At 41.7% G+C, this 14,021-nt stretch overlaps 1 protein-coding gene across 1 annotated transcript in view; it reads left to right on the top strand.

Moving 5' to 3' along the window:
- Window positions 1–14,021, top strand: part of LOC118324991 — a 40,636-nt gene that overhangs the window by 11,048 nt on the left and 15,567 nt on the right. The window lies entirely within an intron of this gene.

Below are 14,021 nucleotides of genomic sequence, written 5' to 3'. Positions count from 1 at the left end.
CTCTCTCTCTCTCTCTTCTCATCTCCTCTTCCCACCTCTCTCTATCCCTCATGAGGTTGCTTGCAAACACACATGCACACCAAGACAAAGTCAGGCTGAAGTGGGAGGATTCATAAATTGCTGACATAGAAAGCGAATGCTGTGATCAGATTGAGTACTGGCTCTGTCCCGTAAAACCCTTGGGGAATGGTTTAAAATAAATCTAAAACTCATAGATTCTTCCTGCCCTAAAGATTAAAGTGGAAGGAAGTGTGTGTGAATGCATGTGTGTGTAAAATGAGACAGCTAAGTTTGTGTATGTGTGTGTGTGTGTGTGTGTGTGTGTGTGTGTGTGTGAAACATGGGCATACAGTCTATGTGTCTGTGTGAGAGTTACAGACTGTAGAGATAATGAAAAGAGCCAATGGGCGGGTGTGCTGTGGTAAATGGCTGCATGGAAGTGTCGACATGTGTAACCGCTCCAATTGGCTCTCTGGAGTTGTCCTCGGGGAAATAAGGGCAGCAGCAAGCGGAGTTAGGCTGCCACTGAAAGAGTTATGTGTCTGTCATATATGTGCACGTTTTCACTTGTTTTAAGTCAAAGATGGATGCAACAAATGTGCAAAATTCTTCATATTCTGTTGTAGGGTTTGTCTGTGTGTGTGTGCATATAACAAGGTTTAAATTTCTATCTCCTGTCTAATAGTTTGTCTTTGTGTGTGTAATTGTCTGTGTTTACATGTACAGTGTGTGCATACATGGACATATGTCTGTTTCTACAGGCCGTGTATGTTTGTTCAGGACTTCCTAGGACTCCATATGGTGTCAGAGGCGATAAATGTGCCCTAGGGGCAGCACTCAGCAGCTGTTTGTGGACTCGCGGGCAGCACACACTGATCTACAGCCTTTACACTTTGCTGTATAAAGGTCTGTGGCTAAGTGGGCGCCTACCCACAAACCCCCCACACAGTTCACCCACTCTGTTGTGGGTATGAGTCCACCCTGGTTAAGACCTCATTGTGCCCCTTCTCTCTCCTGTCCTTTATGTCTTCTGTGTATTTACTCATTGTTGAAAGAATGAATGGTAGGAAGGTAATGAAAAAAATGTGAGATACATGTCTGGTACTAATAAGTACACAGTCACGTCAATAACTGACTCAAAATGTTATGCTTCAGTTTCAGACAACAGGAGCAAGACTGCAGGTGCTTAAAAAGCCCCCCTGTGCAGAAAGGTTGAACGGCATGGTTTCAGTTTTGGTGATAATTCAAAAAGTATTTTTCTTTGTAACCGTTTATTGAGCTAGAGAGGATAGGAAGGTGCACAGTTGGCTCAGAGAGAAGATAAGGGAACTAATTCCTTCCCTTTTCTCCTTCTGTTCTTTGATCCGCACCTCCTGCTTCATATCTCTTTGATTGCCATGTTTATGACAGCTCCTTTTCCTTTTCTCCTCTTGCCTTTTTTTCCTCCTCTGCTGTGTAGTGTGGCATGTCAGCGGTTCATCTTCTATCGGAGGTCTTCTCGCACACACACAGACGCATACGTAGACATGCACACATTCTACACACACGCTGAGCAAGACCCCCCCACCTCCAACCTCCTTATAGAGGTAAAGTGAGTGCACTAGCATCCGCGATGAATAATTGAGTTATCTGGCTCCGTGCAGAAATAGCAATCTCCCCACACAAGTGTGAAAACATCACTTGCCACCCGAGACCTGGGAACTGCCGCTGCCATGTGGGTCTACACGTGTATGTGTGTGTGTCTTTCTGTTTGCACTCATGCTTGTCTGACTTTTGTGTTTCTGCTTTATGTGAACATTTAAGAGGGGGTGTAATCCTGAAGTCGTCAGATGTTGCACTGCGTTTTTGGGAAACTTAACAAGGCCATGACGCGAAAATGCCATCGGACACCGTAAATTGAAATATTGCGAATTTTAATAAAAGGGGGCACGCGAACTAAGTTCCCCTGTCACCCTTTCACATCTTTTTTTCATTGAGTTGAGTTGTGATTTTGATCCCAGTGGGCTGACATAAATGATTTGTGGGATATGTGGCTCTGGGATGCTTTTGAGTCCACCTTGAGCAAGAGAAATATATTGGTTTTTGGTCACAGAAACTGCACACAGGCTGAAGCACAGAAATATAGTCCTATATATATATATTGAGTTAGTTTATTAGCTACAGCTGTACAATCTAATGCAATCCAACACAATAGGCCTGCAATATATCCTACCTTTGTGAAGCTTTGTGAATGTTAAAAGTGTTTTTTGTTTAAGTGCTGTGATCATTATGGGGTTGCTGGATTGCATTACTAATAATTTGTCCATCTCCATTTACAAAAAGTATATTTTACAGGTGTACACAGGCATGTCATTGCAGTTGTTTTATTTATGTAACTGTACAATGTTAACATGTAAAAGAAATCAATTTTTAATTACTGCAAATTTACAAGTTTTCTGCAAATGTGTAGTGAGTCCTCAATATTATAATAGTTTGAAATAAATAGTCCATGCTATATGATGGGTGAGACCTATTTTTACAGACAGCACCTCTGAGATTATCATAGCTGCTTAAATCCTCATAACTAGTGTTATTTATGGAGCTTAAGCATTCTGTCTGTCTCTGTAAAGACTGACCTGATGTAAATCAGCTACGAGGCCTGGCATATACTCTCCATGTGAGCGACTCCCAGGAGCCCTCTGAAGCAATCCGAATGGTGACACGACAAAGCTGAGGGAGCAGAATCACAGCAAACTGACAAATAAGGCCAAATCTGACAGGCGAATCCTCAGAGCAGCTCCACAGTTTGACAGATCCTTCGGTGGAGGAGTGCGAGCCAACGCCCTTCACAGCAGCACCATTCATTAATGCCATTTCATAACACTACAGTAGAAATGATCACATCACAGCAAGGCTGCGTGAAATAATTAACCCAACGTCACATGTCAGATATGATACAGATAGATATTATTGTACAGTATTAGTGTAAAGCGAGGTTAAATAATGAGGGTAGTAGGTGTCCACAGGCAAAGGTAGCCTGCTAGTCCTCTATGTAGTCCAGTAACATTGGCCAGGGGGGGTAGATGCAACCAGCTGTTAGGTCTAAAAGCTCAGAGCTCCGTTATGGGGAGATGGCGGCAGATTAAACAGCAATCCTACTGATCCAGCCCACACCCCTCCCCCCTCCTTCATATACACACACACATCTATCACGGTGAAGAGGTGCTGCTATGAGTGACCACTTCTGCTAGGTTGTGATGTTAAAAAGGATCTGGTCTGTACGTGTAACAGCCTGCTGCCATAATAGGTAACAAATCTGGAAAGAGGGCGAAGATGAGACGGAGGCTGATGTGCAGGGTTAAATCTGGGGCAGGCTGTCCCAGGGTGGACAGCTTCAACAGCTGCCAGCGTGAATATGGTTGTACTGGGAGGGATGCTGGTATGATCCTGACATTATCAAGACACTTGAGATATTAGTAAAAGACGATGACAAAGCGTGCCTTGAACAAAAATAGTTCCCAGTGTTATCGTGCAGTTATGAATGTGTTTGCATATGTTTGACAGCATGCTTGCACTGGCATTTATACTGAGGTTTAGCAAAAGTGTGCAATTTCAGGCTAAACGAAGTGAGCTTCAGGCCTGTGGTCTTTGCTCCCTCTGTGTTTGCGACAGGGTTAAGAGTCTTTAGCATGGAAATCGTCATTAATCTGTTCTGTGCAGACAAGTCAGGCAGAGCTGGGAATATCAAAACATATAGGGAGAAGTCTCCCTGGATCATTTGAAATCCTGTTTGGATGTTTCACTACATTGCAGCTGAGAGATTGAGCCGTTCCTGCTCCCGCTTTTCTGCGTCTGTCTCACTCATTCTTTTGTTCTGGTGTTTTCCTCTCCCTCTCCTCTCTCTTTTTCTGTCTTTCTCTTTTTCTGACATTCTCACTGTGACTCCTTCCTCTCTAGTCTGCCTGTCTTTCTCTCGCTTCTCCTCTTTTTGGTGCTAGCTGGGGGATTGGGAGGGTTCCTCCAAATTGGCACACAGATGAATAATGCATCTAAAGCAAAAGCAGAGAGCCGGGGTTGGATATATCTGTCTGTCAGACTCTTTCTCTGTATTACAGTTATGTAGGGAGTTAGGCTGATACTTCAGAGGAGAAAAAAGATGTTCGTCGCTCTTTACCCAGCTTCCCATTTACTTGTCCCTCTGTCATTAACTCTCATTTTCAGTAAATGTCTGCATGCATGGTCACAGAGCACTGTGGGTGTCCTGCAACTTGCGCACTGATAAATGCTGTAAAAGATTCTTGGATTTTGGAAGTTTTTCCAAAAGGCTGCTAGTTGTTGTTGCAAGACACACATACATTATGCATGTGTCGAATTTTGATGTCATTTGATTCTCTGTCGCTGTATGCACGAGTTTGTGTGCGTGCATGTGTATTTTTGCTATTCCCAAACTGCAGTTATAAAGCAAACTGCACTCGTGAGCATAAGCTCACAGTAGCACCATCATTAAAGTAATGAGCAGGAAGTTAGCACTGAAGTCAACCATAAACAGAGTGAGAGAGTGGGAAAGAGGGGGAGAGAGAGAGATCCCCAATCCCATAAGGATAAATCTTAAATCCTGAATGTTGCTTCCGACTCATTCTGGTTAATTAAGTCGAGTCAAGTGAGAGGAAAATGGGGTCTTGCCTTGCCTGAGTCTGTAGGATCAGCACTATACTGTATTCGCGGCTTATGAAGTCTCTCACTGGAGCTGTCCTCCGTGCACTCAGAAAAGCAGAGATTGAACAAACCGTATCTAGTCTATTCCTCCTGTTTTTATTAGCTTGACCCGTGCAGCCTCTTTACACATGAAAAACTCTCACACTCACTTCCCCTCAGGTTTTAAATTTACATACACACCAAGAGTAAATGCTCCCATTCATCATTGGGTTTTAGAGTACTTAAAGTACGCTAACAGAATTGTATTTATCACACTTTATCATTCAGCCCCCATTTAGGGTAGATAGTATTTTACTTTGCACATCCTGCACTCAGCAGTTAAAACACACACACATCCACCCAGAGAAACAAAGAAATCTGTCGAGCAACCTTTGGGATTTTCTTTGTTGTCTTATGGTGGAAAGATTTCGCCATGCAACACAGGATGAGGCAAACAAGTGAAATGTCAAAATTCTATGTAACTCTAAAAATAAAACAATACGGGTTGCCATTTGAGGAGATCATAGGCACACGATCGGGTGTGGAACAGATAAAACAAACAGTTCTTTATACCCAACAGCAACCAGAGTGGAGCTGCCAACTGTCCTCTGCTGAGAACAGAGGAGAGTGGATTTTGCAAATGTTTATGTATTTAACATTTTAAGATTAGAAATCTTTATTTTTTTTCTCCCCGTTGTCATGGAAGATATAAATGTGGCAGACAAACAACAAGCATAAAAAGCATCACGGTCACATCGCAGGTCCAAGTACAGTCATAATATGCAGCCTTTAATTTATTTACATACAGATTACATAATACTTTTTGATGATGTAGTTCAGATAAAAGTTCCCTAAATGTTACACTTAATCAAATATAAAAAAAAATATGTTATTTAAAATTTGCTTCTGTGATAAGAAAAAAAAAATATTAGAGTACAAAAAAATTGAGTTAGGAAAAAACGTGTTGATATTTAGTGCCATCACAACCTGGATATCATACTCAAAGGATAAGGTTGGCATTATTCTGTTTTTCCCAATGTGATAAAATCCCATAAAAAGACTAAAACCAACCAGTCTCCATGCTGTCTGTGGCACAGTCCATTTGGTTACAATTATTGCTTCAGTTTTTAAAAAAGCCCAGTAATTTCCTAACAGTTGCTGCAGGTTTTAGCAAATGTTACTCAAACAGCATTAAATAGCACATTTGTTGTGGACTATTTTCAGTTGAAGATTAATACACATTTGGTGCTCCAGTGAGTATTAACAGCAGCAGGACAGCGTAAGTGGGATGGGCTCAAAATAAACTACGGTCTTGAAACATCACATCACCGAGTGCAACAGTACGGACATTAGATGTGTTTTTTTTAAATTTTTGGACAAGAGATTAAAACAAGAGGAGGAACATGCTATATCAGGATTTTGTCTTTTCATGGGATAAATATAGAATATCAACAACCTTATCCTTGAAAAACTGTACATATAAAAAAGCAACAGAAGCCATAATCACATTTAACACTCTTGTTTAGAGATAACCCTGCACTTGTCACTTAATAATCTCACTCATTAAGAGGAGGATGTTGCCAAAAGATTTGAGCGGAGTCCAAATCATATTTGCTTATGAGATTAGAACGTTAGTCCAGGACAAATAGCTCAGCAGGTTATGTTCACTGGATGTGTTATGTGACCACTTGTAAAAGGTCACTTTGGGATAGGCTCTAAATTGCAAACAGAATTTCCAAGTGCCGGTACAAGGTCTTAGTCCTCAGTGGGTGTGGGTGTGAGGCTTAGAGATAGGCATTGCAGCTGATGGCAAAATGGTCAGAGGGTTAGGCTGTAACCACCTCGCCGCTCCCCTTCCACTGTCTCTCTGCCTTCCTCTCTCTCCCTTTTTTCTTCTCTGTCTCCCCCATCACTCCATGTTGTTATGCACAGTGCAGCGTTGTCCCGCGGGGCTGGAGATTGCCATGGACATGATGTGATTTCTCGTCTCCTCTCAGATGTAATGTGCTGTATTCCAGGCCTCTGATGAACTTGCCTCGCGATGTTTGGAAGACATGTTGTTCTCTACACTCCCCTCTTTCTTTCTATCATTGCCATTTATTTCTGTCCATCACAGATTATGTGTGCATTGATGCCTGATCTTCAGATAGCGTGATAGATTGATTTTGAGGAGGGGCATATAGAGGGCAGGCTGCTTTACAGGTTGATATCCATTTACAGGTGGGGGCTGAAGAGGTGATGTGATTGAAAACATAATGCCTGATGTGGATTGTCAGTCTGGAACTGATGTCTTGGTTGTATAAAGCCTATGCGGCATGTGCTTATTTAATTTAATTATTTTACCACACTCCCTCTCACACACTCTCAGTTATATTCAGCAATCCTCATATCTCTAGGGTTTACTCTATTGTTGCCCTTGATAACAATCACTTAGTTGGATTTGTCCTAATGTGATGACAGAGACTGAAAGCTGCGCTCAGGAACATGACGGGAACATATCGGCCTTGTGAATCTCTGGCTACAATTAGGAAAATTGCATTGGATGCTGGCTTTGTTAATACAATGTGGAGATGCAAAAGAGGCTTTTTGGGGAGTCTTTGTGTGATAACTGTAGGCAGCTTTGGGTGGGAGATACAAGGGATGGTGACCAGCTAAGTGTGACGCTGAATTGGAGAAAGATTGTTGTTCTCAGGTGGGGAGGAGCACAAGGTCATATTCTGACAGTGGAAAGGTGTAAAGGCAATATTATTGTCATTGTCTGTCGGCAGTGGTGGAGGATGTATCCAGATCCTTTACTTAAGTAACAGTACTAAGTCCTGCATTAAAAATGTTACTTAATTATGTAGTTCATTATGTAAGTATAATCAGGAAACTGTACTTAAAAGATGTCCTCCATATACTATATAGATTTTTAAATGACATCATTATCACAACCTGATGAATGTAAAAGCAAGATTTTTTTTAGGTGAAGCTAATTTTTAAACCATTTTGTACATGACTGCGGCTAATGACTATTTTCAGTATGGATTAATCTGCTGACTATTTGGTCCAATTGGCTGATTGTTTGGTTTGTGAAAAATCTGAAAATCGGCAGAAATGCCAATTGCCAGTTCTCAGAGCCTCAAGTGACACATTCACAATGCTTATTTTGTCCAACAAACAGTCCAAAATTCAAAATTATTGAAAGTATATCAAAGTAATTAAAAGGAAAAGAAGCAAATCCGACAATTATTGATTATAAAATACTTAATTTTTGTCAGTTCAGTAATTGATTAATCAAGTAATCGTTTCAGCTGTTTTTTTTTGTTTTTTTTTTACTGTTGGGCAGTTTAATTTGTGACATTACATCATACTTAGAAATTATAAGTATATTTTTTATAAAAAATCTTAATCTGTAAAGTAAGAGTAGAAGTAGAAAGTGACATCAAGACTCAAGTAAAATACATAATTTTTTTACTTAAATAGCCTACAGTACTTGAGTCAATGTACTTAGTTACATTCCAACACTATCTGTCCAACATGTGATATGACTGTTTTACCATGAATTAACTCTTTGAGCTGTGTAAATTGTAGCTGGTGTGTCATGCATATGATAAATAGGCAAAATATCCACCAAAAATACTGCCAATATGCAAATGTAAACCTCCACTGCAGTGATACCTTACAACTCGTGTCAGTCATGTGATGTGACCACACTACTGCTGAAACAATACTGAACTTCTCTGGAAATTCTGAAATAACTTAAAATTAATGAAATACTGTAAATATAGTTCTGAGGAACAGGTTTACATTACAAGGTGTTAACCCCCTATGTGGTTACAACACAAACTGAACACGTCAGTTCACCCAAATCACAAAAAAACGTATTTTCTCACTAGCCCAAAGTGCTATGTAGCCATGATGCAGATATTTTCACTTTTTTGTGCTGAGGTTTTGAGATTTGAAGAGATAAAAATTCTCTGCCACTACCCAGATACAAAGGAGATGAATGAAGGTTCATTTGTGCTGCTCAAGGTTGTGAAAAACAACAGCATGTCTTTCCAGAAGTCCTCACTGTCAACTGTTTTCAAAGGGACTATTTCTTCAGTTGAAAGTAGTTCCAATTAAACTGTTCTCACCGAGTGAGAATGGGTTATATAAGTGAGTAACTGGGGCATTGTTTTAAAAAAGAGAAAAGAGAGAGTGGGATTTTCAAAATCGGTAAGTGTTTTTTTAGCACAAAAAATTGAACTTACTTTCATTGTATTGAGTTAGTGCCAGAAATCTTGGAGACGTGTTATCAGAATTACAGCCCAATCAATACTGGATTTTTCCGGTGGATACTGATATCACTATTTCAGAGAAGATCTGTAAATGACGGTTGAAGTTTTTTTTTGTTTTACCTGAGCACATAACATAAACTAACCTTCTTGGATCTCTTAGATTTGTTTGGGGGGGGGGTTTGTGACCAAGATACGTACTGAGTGGGATATTTTACAGCTGAAACTTGTCCGTGATCTCTGGTTTACAAACTACGTAACAATGACAGTGTTTCGGCCGATACATTGGTGATGAGACATGAAAAAAACAGTTCCACGTGAATCCATAATATGAATATTAATTGATTTTGTCACTCCTATTATTATTCTTTGTCTTGCTTTGATTTGGGACACAGTTATTTAGTATCATTTAATGTTACCATAGAGTTAAGGCATGCTTCTATTAGCTGTTTGCAATGTACCCAAGGATGTACAAACTGCTATTACTTGAGTAACTTCAAAACGTAATGATTGTCAGGCACACTCTGGAGTCATAAGGAGCATGTTTTTTCTATGGTTTCTTAGAAACTCCCAAAGTACTTATTATCTGTGACAAATGACTTAATATTGAATAATTCAAATAAGTACATTATAACTGATAACTAATTACTACTTTGATAAGAATACAGTACTTTTGACTCCTTTAGTTCCCTGATTTTTAATGCACATATGTCCCAGTGTGGTAATAACCATGCACTTGATATATTGGTCAATCAGAAGTCAGAATAACTGTGGATTGTTTCAACAGAGCCTCCAAGTACACAAGAATGAGAACAGCAGCTGCACAGATTTCTTTAATTTTAGATGACTGTAGGGAATCACCTAAGAAATGCTGAGGTTAACCTTAATATACTTTATATACACTCAGCCTCCCAAAAGCTGCCCAGTTTATGCTTTGTACAGCATTTGGCTCTGTTGTTATTGAAGTCAGTTATATTCAGACGTTCTGCTCTTTCAGTAAAACCTATCCAACACAGAAAACCGAACCAATGTCTCTTGTCTACTGAAAGCATTAACAATTTATAACAACTTGTGATGTAATTCAAAATGTTTCTGTAAATGTGTATGTCATCCCTGAAATGCAACGAAAATCAGGTTACGCTTATTTTTAAACCTCAGAAAAATGTCCCACTTTTGAAGTAGTGCTGTAATCCAAGAGACCCCAGTAAGATATCTTCATAGTCAAATGCATTGTTCGTTAAACAGCATTATGCTATGAGGATCTGTTGAATCCTATTAGAAGAAAAAAAAATGTTTTATTTAATCGACATTTGATTGAGGTCTGACGGTACTGGGAATTTAAGTGGGGTGTGCTTAAACCGAGAGCTGGAAATTAAGAATATAAACCTCTGATTGTCTCAAAAACTGTTTTTAGGGCACATGAAAATTGAGCTGATTTCCCTTTCAACAATCTATTTTAAGCATAACTAGGAGTAGAAACTACAATTAGCTTTTGTTGAGTAGCTATTGCATAATAAAGAAGCTGCAGAGTTTGTGTGACCCCAGTTGTACATCTGAGAGTTGAAATGTACGTTGGTTTGACTTTTTATTGCAAAAGTGATTGCGTAATCCAAAGATTGTAACTAGATTTGCAACACACCAATCTGCCGTTTTATGCTGGTGTACATGTGCTTTGTTCTGTGCTGTGTTTGTGTGCGTGTGTGCGTTTGTGTGATCTCAGAGACACAGAGGAAACCTTCCACCCTGTGGTTGCGCTGCACTGCTGCATCCTGCTTGCTGCTCTGCCAGTTCTGCTGCTTGCATCCGCCCCTCGACGCGTCTTCACAGCTCTCAGTTTGACCTCATTATCACCATCATTACCGTCGGTATTAGTAGTTGCAGCCTTCATCATCATCTTCACTGACATCTTTATTATAATCACCACCAGCAGCAGGCATCAATAGGGCTATCACCACCCTCGTCATCACTCTCAATATGCTGTTATTATCATTGCCATCATTTTACTCATAATGGTCTGAAATGAAGACAGATGCTCGAATAAACCTTCTTGTACCCTAACTGTGTGTCATTGTCGAGCGTGCTGCAGGGGCGTTTGTAGCATCGTACCTCTCCTCCTCCAGAGTCTTGTTCACCACTTGTGAGCTTCACATACTGTTAAGTACGCTGCTAGACATGTGCTCCCATCCTGCATTGTGTTTGCTGGCGGTTCAGAAACGCACCCCTTGTATGTGTTTCTCCTCTGAATATTTCAAAAGGGGGCTGACAAAATGCAGGCAGAAACAGACCGCTGATGACCTCCTTCTCATCGCCTTCTCCTCTTTCCTCTCCCTCTGTTCCCCCCTCCCTGCGCTCATCGCACATTCTCCCAGGCTTCCCTGCTATTTCTCTCACTGTCTTCATCTTCTTCGTCTCATCACTCTCTTTTCACTCTTCCCTCCCCCACTGTTTATCACACCCTCCCTCCTCGTTCCTCCTTTTGCGTTTTAAGTGTGCTCCCCTCTTTCTCTGTCTTCCCCGGGTTTCTTGCATCTTCTCCCACCTGTCTGTCCTTTCATCCCATTTGCTCCTGTGTCTCTCATCACCTCTCCCTTACCCTTCCCTTTCATTCACTCTCTCCCACTCGTTTTTTTTCTTCTCTCTCTCTACGGCGTTATACTCCCTCAGCCTGCCTGCCTGTCTGTCTATTCCATAAAGGGCTGTCTGAGGCCTCTGCTCTTCTAATTCATTCGCTGTGCATCGCCTCACATATCTGCAGGGTCAGGCAGACAGAGAGGGAGAGAGAGAGAGAGAGAGAGAGAGGAGGAGGAGAGGAGAGAAATAGTAGAGGCGATGTTCATGGAATAGCAAACCATAGCTCAGCTGAGACAGAGCTAGCCCGGTTCAGGTAGAGGTGGTGTCATCCAATTTCCACAAATGAAAAGCCGGGGTAAGACAAATGTATAGGAGAGAGGAAAAAACAAAGTGAGAAAGAAAAAAGAAAGACAGCGAGGAAGAGAAACTGCATGGACAGAAAGACATAGAGAGAAGAACAGAGTGGTGAGTGAGGAGCAGCGGGAGCCAAACAAATGGCAGCCCTTCTGCTGCATTTTAATCAAGAGCTTTACCTGCGCTTGAATCAAACACCAGGGGAGCCCCGCAGATCGAGGCACCTCAGTGCGGTAACTGCAGACAGAAGGGCCTGAGCTACAGTTATCAGATATACCCCCGCTCTCCACTCTGTGAGATTAAAACGACTTGACGCAGATCGCAGCCTCTTCGACATAAGCAGCTGCAATAAAGCGACGAGCCAGCCTATAAAAAAACTAATTTCTTGCTCAATGGTACAGTCGCGCCGCGCGACGAGACCAGATGTCAATTTAAAGCGCTGTGGCACGTAGGGAGGCCGGCTGCCTCATTTTCCTTTGTCATTTCCAAAAGAGGGAAAAATACGATGAGGCAGAATGAGTGAGTGAGCGAGCAAATGAGAGAGTCTGATAAAGAATGAGAGAGAGAGCGTGAAAAAAATCGTCCCTACAGTAATTCCTCTTCATTTAGGCCAGCCGCGGCTTGATGTAAGAGAGTGTGAATTGCACAACAAATTGCATCTGGGGGTCTCCAGCTGCTTGTTATCTATCCCAGTAATAACACCATGACATCACGACACACACTTTAACAAACACAATACAGCGTGGAGTTATCCAACGCCATAATACAAATTCAAAAACTAACGAGAGGAACCAGGATGGATAAAAAGAACCAACTCTTTTGCTCAATCCTTCAACTTCCAGATATGTCCAACTGAACAGGATATAGTCAATCCCTCAGCTTCTTACACACATTCCTCTTTTTTCTCAAATTTCTCTATTTTCTCTTTCCCTCTTCATCCCTCCAAACCCTCTTCAATTTCAATTTCCTCCGGAGCTCAAGTGAAATGGTGGGAAGAAGGCTGGAACAAGGTTTGCGAGCCATATCTGGCACCATCAAGGAAAAACATGTCAATCATTTTGGGCTGGAGCGTGTCTGTGGCTTTGGGAATGGGCAGCCACCGTATCGGGGAGCCAAGGCCGTTATCACATGAGGGAAAACCATTAGAGAGGACGGGCTGTAAGGGGCCAAGTTGATTGGATTTGATATCTGGACGCACTATCAATTGACAGGACTGTACTGCATCCCTATGGACACTGCGAATTAGAATGAGGGATGGAAAGGGAGGTAGAAGACATAACAGAGAGGGAAAAGCTTAGAAAGGAAGGGTCCTTCCACAGCTTTACTTCCTTTTGTTTATTTGGCTTAAGTGGCGGGGATCCTGAGGTGGTAGTGGTGTGTTCTTGTTTACGTTGTGAGGAAAATTCCAGAAGCTGGTGATGTGGTGAGCTGCTGGTGACTCTTGTGAGCTGAGCTGGATCAACTCTCCCTCTCTCACCCTCTTCTCCAAAGCAGCTAAACCTGTCCGTTCAGATAATGGTTGCTGCTCAGCCCTAGAGCTGTGCTGATTTATTGCCCGTGGCATATCAATTACAGCACTCGCCACTGGAGGGGAGAAAGAGCAGGAGAAGGTGACTAGAGAGGGATGATGATGAGAGAGGAAGGAAGGAGAGCAGCACTCAAGACGTATTCTCTACCCTCCGCGCTGCATCGTAACATGTGGGTCACGTCTGGGATTCGAGGAAGAGGCGCAATTGAGGGTTTAAGAAAGAGAGAGTAAAGAAGGGGTGTGATAATAAGGGAAAGGGCTCTGGAAATGAATGCAAATTCTCAAGAAACACACGCTCTCTTATATGCACAAAGTCAATTATTGTAACCCAACCATAGCAGAATGGAGGGGGTGACTGGAAGCAATATGGTTTGAAAGACACACACTGGGCACACTTCAACCCACGCACACCGACTGAATATCCTCCCCCCACCGTATATATACACAAACACATACAAAATGCAAAATGCAAAAAAAAAAACACGAGGGATAATACATTATGCAGATGCAAATCAAAACACACGTACAAAAACCTAATGGGTCTCTATCTTAATCTGCCCTCCACCTCTTCACTCAGCAGCCAACACACTCCAGAGATTGGAGATTTGCCCGGAGGAGGAAAGGGAGGAGGGTGG

The sequence above is a fragment of the Morone saxatilis genome, unplaced genomic scaffold (assembly GCF_004916995.1).
Source record: "Morone saxatilis isolate NCDOM2014 unplaced genomic scaffold, NCSU_SB_2.0 Contig15, whole genome shotgun sequence".
NCBI lineage: Eukaryota > Metazoa > Chordata > Actinopteri > Moronidae > Morone > Morone saxatilis.
This window is presented reverse-complemented; position numbering and strand designations above follow the sequence as displayed.